We start from the raw sequence: 7,037 nt of genomic DNA, 5'->3' as shown, positions 1-7,037 counted from the left end.
ACATTCGTATCGCGCGTACATAATTACACACTCAAAATACCATGGGCATAGACGGAGGCACAGCTAGATCATGGTCCACAATATCTGGACCCACATACTTTCACTTTTTCTTTTTCTTTTCAGCCTTCTTTTTGTTCCCAGGCTTTTCCTGGTGGCCTGATTGTCGGACCTATCAAGGGACGGATACACCAAGACGACAAGAAGCATTGACATATAAGGGAATTTCCTGGTGGTCTCATTACACGATCGGTATGCCTGTTTTAAGCCCCGCACGCAGCTCTTCCTTGGTCGTGGCATGTTAAATAGCCCTGTTGCTTATCGCACTACTTGTACAAATACGCTTGACGTATTAATCAAACTATAATGGAAAATAGTTAGCGGCCCAATTTCTGCAGCATTAGCCTATTGCTTAATTTTTCTTTGTTTTTCTTGATATTCTTGTCACTTGCACCCGTACACTCTGGTACACCATAATTCACGAGGGGCTTCATCATGCTCCATACTACGGCAACAAAGTCCGAACACTTTTTACAGTATAGTTCGGCACCCCGAATTGTAGCATTATATGCATCGGCTCCGAATCATGTCTTTGGTCAATAGTTCGGTTGCCCGGCTCCTGTGCTTACTACCTTACATTCTGTTGGGGAACGTAGCAGAAATTCAAAATTTTCCTACGTGTCACCAAGATCTATCTATGGAGAAAACAGCTACGAGTAGGAGGAGAGAGCATCTACATACCCTTGTAGATCGCTAAGCGGAAACGTTCAAGTGAACGGGGTTGATGGAGTCGTACTCGTCGTGATTCAAATCACCGATGATCAAGTGCCGAACGGACGGCACCTCCGCGTTCAACACACGTACAGCCCGGTGACGTCTCCCACGCCTTGATCCAGAAAGGAGAGAGGGAGAGGTTGAGGAAGACTCCATCCAGCAGCAGCACAATGGCGTGGTGGTGGTGGAGGAGCGTGGCAATCCCGCAGGGCTTCGCCAAGCACCATGGGAGAGGAGGAGTAGGGAGAGAGGTAGGGCTGCACCAAGAGGGAGAGAACTCATGTGTATGGCAGCCCCAAACCTCATCTATATATAGGGGGAAGGGGGGGCTGCGCCCCCTTTAGGGTTTCCCACCCCCAAGGGGTGCGGCCAGCCCTAGATGGCAAAGGGGAGGCGGCCAAGGGGGGAGAGGAGAGGGAGGCGCACCAATATGGGCCTTAAGGCCCATCTGGACTAGGGTTTGCCCCCTCCCACTCTCCCTTGCGCCTTGGCCCCCTTGTGGGGGGCGCACCAGCCCTCCTAGGGGCTGGTCACCTCCCACACTTGGCCCACGCAACCTTCTGGGGCAGGTGGCCCCACTTGGTGGACCCCCGGGACCCTCCCGGTGGTCCCGGTACAATACCGATATCGCCCGAAACTTTTCCGGTGACCAAAACAGGACTTCCCATATATAAATCTTTACCTTCGGACCATTCCGGAACTCCTTGTGACGTCCGGGATCTCATCCGGGACTCCTAACAACATTCGGTAACCACATACAAGCTTCCTTTATAACTCTAGCGTCATCGAACCTTAAGTGTGTAGACCCTACGGGTTCGGGAGACATGCAGACATGACCGAGACGTTCTCCGGTCAATAACCAACAGCGGGATCTGGATACCCATGATGGCTCCCACATGTTCGACGATGATCTCATCGGATGAACCACGATGTCAAGGACTTTATCAATCCCGTATTCAATTCCCTTTGTCTATCGGTATGTTACTTGCCCGAGACTCGATCGTCGGCATCCAATACCTTGTTCAATCTCGTTACCGGCAAGTCACTTTACTCGTTCCGTAACACATCATCCCGTGATCAACTCCTTGGTCACATTGCGCATACGATGATGTCCTACCGAGTGGGCCCAGAGATACCTCTCCGTTTACACGGAGTGACAAATCCCAGTCTCGATCCGCATAAAACAATAGATACTTTCGGAGATACCTGTAGTGCACCTTTATAGTCACCCAGTTACGTTGTGACGTTTGATACACCCAAAGCACTTCTACGGTATCCAGGAGTTACACGCTCTCATGGTCGAAGGAAGAGATACTTGACATTAGAAAAGCTTTAGCAAACGAACTACACGACCTTTTGTGCTAGGCTTAGGATTGGGTCTTGTCCATCACATCATTCTCCTAATGATGTGATCCCGTTATCAACGACATCCAATGTCCATAGCCAGGAAACCATGACTATCTGTTGATCACAACGAGCTAGTCAACTAGAGGCTCACTAGGGACATATTGTGGTCTATGTATTCACATGTGTATTACGATTTCCGGATAATACAGTTATAGCATGAATAAAAGACAATTATCATGAACAAGGAAATATAATAATAACACTTTTATTATTGCCTCTAGGGCATATTTCCAACAGTCTCCCACTTGCACTAGAGTCAATAATCTAGTTCACATCGCCATGTGATTAACACTCACAGGTCACATCGCCATGTGACGAACACCCAAGAGTTTACTAGAATCCTTAGTCTAGTTCACATCACTATGTGATTAACACTCAATGAGTTTTATGTTTGATCATGTTGCTTGTGAGAGAGGTTTTAGTCAACGGGTCTGAACCTTTCAGATCCGTGTGTGCTTTACAAATCTCTATGTCATCTCCTAGATGCAGCTACCACGCTCTATTTGGAGCTATTCCAAATAACTGTTCTACTTGGAGCTATTCTAAATTATTGCTCCATTATATGTATCCGGTCTCTCTACTCAGAGCTATCCGGATAGGTGTCAAGCTTGCATCGACATAACCTTTACGACGAACTCTTTTACCACCTCCATAACCGAGAAAAATTCCTTAGTCCGCTAGTTACTAAGGATAACTTTGACCGCTGTCCTGTGATCCATTCTTGGATCACTCTTGTACCCCTTGACTGACTCATGGCAAGGCACACTTCAGGTGCGGTACACAGCATAGCATACTAAAGAGCCTACGTCTTAAGCATAGGGGACGACCTTCGTCCTTTCTCTCTATTCTGCCGTGGTCGAGCTTTAAGTCTTAACTTCGTACCTTACAACTCAGGCAAGAACTCCTTCTTTGACTGGTCCATCTTGAACACCTTCAAGATCATGTCAAGGTATGTGCTCATTTGAAAGTATTATTAAGCATTTTGATCTATCCTTATAGATCTTGATGCTCAATGCTCAAGTAGCTTATTCCAGGTTTTCTATTGAAAAACACCTTTCAAATAACCCTATATGCTTTCTAGAAGTTCTACATCATTTCTGATCATCAATATGTCAGAAAATCTATAGTGCTCCCCCTCACTTCTTTGGAAATACCAGTTTCTCATAAACTTTGTATACACCCAAAATCTTTGATCATCTCACCAAAGCATACATTCCAACTCCGAGATGCTTTCTCCAGTCCTCAGAAGGATCGCTGGAGCTTTGCATACTTATTAGCATCTTTCAGGATTGACGAAACCTTCCGGTTGTATCACATACAACCTTTCCTCAAGAAAATTGTCGAGGAAACAATGTTTTGACATCCTATCTTCAAGATTTCATAAATAATGCAGTAATCGCTAATATAATTCCAACAGACTCTTAGCATCACTACGAGTGAGAAAATCTCACCGTAGTCAACTCCTTGAACTTGTTAGAAAACATCTTAACGACAAGTCGAGCTTTCTTAATGGTGACATTTACCATCATTGTCCGTCTTCCTTTTGAAATCCATCTGTACTCATTAGCCTTACGACCATCGAGCCGTTCTGCCAAAGTCTACACTTTGTTTTCATACATGGATCCTCTCTCGGATTTTATGGCCTCAAGCCATTTATCGGAATCCGCGCCCACCATCGCTTCTCCATAGCTCGTAGGTTCATTGTTGTCTAGCAACATGACTTCCAAGACAGGATTACCGTACCACTCTAAAGTAGTACGCATCCTTGTCACCCTACGAGGTACGGTAGTGACTTGATCCGAAACTTCATGATCACTATCATAAGCTTCCACTTCAATTGGTGTAGGTGCCACAGGAACAACTCTTTGTGCCCTGCTATACACTAGTTGAAGTGACGGTTCAATAACCTCATCAAGTCTCCACCATCCTCCCACTCAATTCTTTCGAGAGAAACTTTTCCTCGAGAAAGGACCCGATTCTAGAAACAATCCATATTGCTTTCGGATCTGAATTAGGAGGTATACCCAACTGTTTTGGGTTTCCTATGAAGATGCATTTTATCCGCTTTGGGTTCGAGCTTATCAACCTGAAACTTTTTCACATAAGCGTCGCAGCCCCAAACTTTTAAGAAACGACAACTTAGGTTTCTCTAAACCATAATTCATACGGTGTCATCTCATCGGAATTACGTGGTGCCCTATTTAAAGTGAATGTGGTTGTCTCTAATGCCTAACCCATGAACGATAGTGGTAATTCGATAAGAGACATCATGGTACGCACCATATCCAATAGGGTGCAACTATGATGTTCAGACACACCATCACATTATGGTGTTCCAGGCGGTATTAATTGCGAAACATTTTCCACAATGTCTTAATTGTGTGCCAAAACTCGTAACTCAGATATTCATCTCTATGATCGTATCATAGACATTTTATCCTCTTGTCACAATGATCTTCTACTTCACTCTAAAATTACTTGAACCATTCAATAATTCAGACTTGTGTTTCATCAAGTAAATATTCTCAACATATACTCGAATCATCTGTGAAGTAAGAACATAACGATATTCACTGCATGCCTCAGCACTTATTGGACTGCACACATCAAAATGTGTTACTTCCAACAAGTTGCTATCTTGTTCCATCTTATTGAAACCGAGGCTTTTCAGTCATCTTGCCTATGTGGTATGATTTGCATATCTCAAGTGATTCAAAATCAAGTGAGTCCAAACGGTCCATTTGCATGGAGTTTCTTCATGCATATACACCAATAGACATGGTTCGCATGTCTCAAACTTTTCAAAAACGAGTGAGTCCAAAGATCCATCAACATGGAGCTTCTTCATGCGTTTTATACCATTATGACTTACATGGCAGTGCCACAAGTAAGTGGTACTATCATTACTATCTTATATCTTTTGGCATGAAAAATGTGTATCCCTACGATCAAGATTCAATAAACCATTCCTTTAGGTGCAAGAGCACTTATTCAGGTTTAATACTAATCTTGATGGTAGAGGGAGCGTGCGATGTTAGATCACATCAAACTTGGAAACACTTCCAACACATATCGTCAGCTCTCCTTTAGCTAGTCTCCATTTATTCCATAGCTCTTTATTTCGAGTTACTAACACTTAGCAACCGAACCGGTATCTAATACCCTGGTGCTACTAGGAGTACTAGTAAAGTACACATTAACATAATGTATATCCAATATACTTCTATCGACCTTGCCAGCCTTCTTATCTACCAAGTATCTAGGGTAATTCTGCTCCAGTGGCTGTTCCCCTTATTACAGAAGCACTTAGTCTCGGATTTGGGTTCAACCTTGGGTCTCTTCACTAGAGCAGCAGCTGAATTGCCATTTCATGAAGTATCCCTTTGTTCCCTTGCCCTTCTTGAAACTAGTGGTTTCACCAACCATCAACAATTGATGCTCCTTCTTGATTTCTACTTTCGCGGTGTCAAACATCGCGAATACCTCAAGGATCATCATATCTATCCCTGATATGTTATAGTTCATCACGAAGCTCTAGCAGCTTGGTGGCAATGACTTTGGAGAAACATCACTATCTCATCTGGAAGATTAACTCCCACTCGATTCAAGTGATTGTTGCACTCAGACAATCTGAGCACAAGCTCAACGATTGAGCTTTTCTCCCTTAGTTTGTAGGCTAAGAAAATTGTCGGAGGTCTCATACCTCTTGACGTGGGCACGAGCCTGAAATCCCAATTTCAGCCCTCGAAACATCTCATATGTTCCGCGACATTTTGAAAACGTCTTTGGTGCCTCTACTTAAACCATTTAACTGAACTATCACGTAGTTATCAAAACGTGTATGTTCGATGTTCGAAACATCCACAAACGACGTTTGGGATTCAGCACACTGAGCAGTGCATTAAGGACATAAGCTTTCTACTGTCCGCATAATTGCTACTATCAACTTTTAACTATATTTTCTCTAGGAACATATCTAAAACAGTAGAACTAAAGCGCGAGCTACGACATGATTTGCAAAAGGTCTTTTGACTATGTTCAGGATAATTAAGTTCATCTTATGAACTCCCACTTAGATAGACATCCCTCTGGTCATCTAAGTGATCACATGATCCGAGTCAACTAGGCCGTGTCCGATCATCACGTGAGACGGACTAGTCATCATCGGTGAACATCTTCATGTTGATCGTATCTGCTATACGACTCATGCTCGACCTTTCGGTCTCCGTGTTCCGAGGCCATGTCTGCACATGCTAGGCTCGTCAAGTTAACCCTAAGTGTTTTCGCTGTGTAAAACTGTCTTACACCCGTTGTATGTGAACGTAAGAATCCATCACACCCGATCATCACGTGGTGCTTAGAAGCGACGAACTGTAGCAACGGTGCACAGTTAGGGGAGAACACTTCTTGAAATTTTGTAAGGGATCATCTTATTTACTACCGTCGTTCTAAGCAAACAAGATGCATAAACATGATAAACATCACATGCAATCAAATAGAGTAGTGACATGATATGGCCAATATCATATAGCTCCTTTGATCTTCATCTTCGGGGCTCCATGATCATCTTGTCACCGGCATGACACCATGATCTCCATCATCGTGTCTTCATGAAGTTGTCACGCCAACGACTACTTCTACTTCTATGACTAACGCGTTTAGCAATAAAGTAAATTAGTTTACATGGCGTTCTTCAATGACACGCAGGTCATACAATAAATAAAGACAACTCCTATGGCTCCTGCCGGTTGTCATACTCATCGACATGCAAGTCGTGAATCCTATTACAAGAACATGATCAATCTCATACATCACATATATCATTCATCACATCCTTTTGGCCATATCACATCACATAG

Source organism: Triticum aestivum, chromosome 6B, assembly GCF_018294505.1.
Source record: "Triticum aestivum cultivar Chinese Spring chromosome 6B, IWGSC CS RefSeq v2.1, whole genome shotgun sequence".
Lineage (NCBI taxonomy): Eukaryota > Viridiplantae > Streptophyta > Magnoliopsida > Poales > Poaceae > Triticum > Triticum aestivum.
This window is presented reverse-complemented; position numbering follows the sequence as displayed.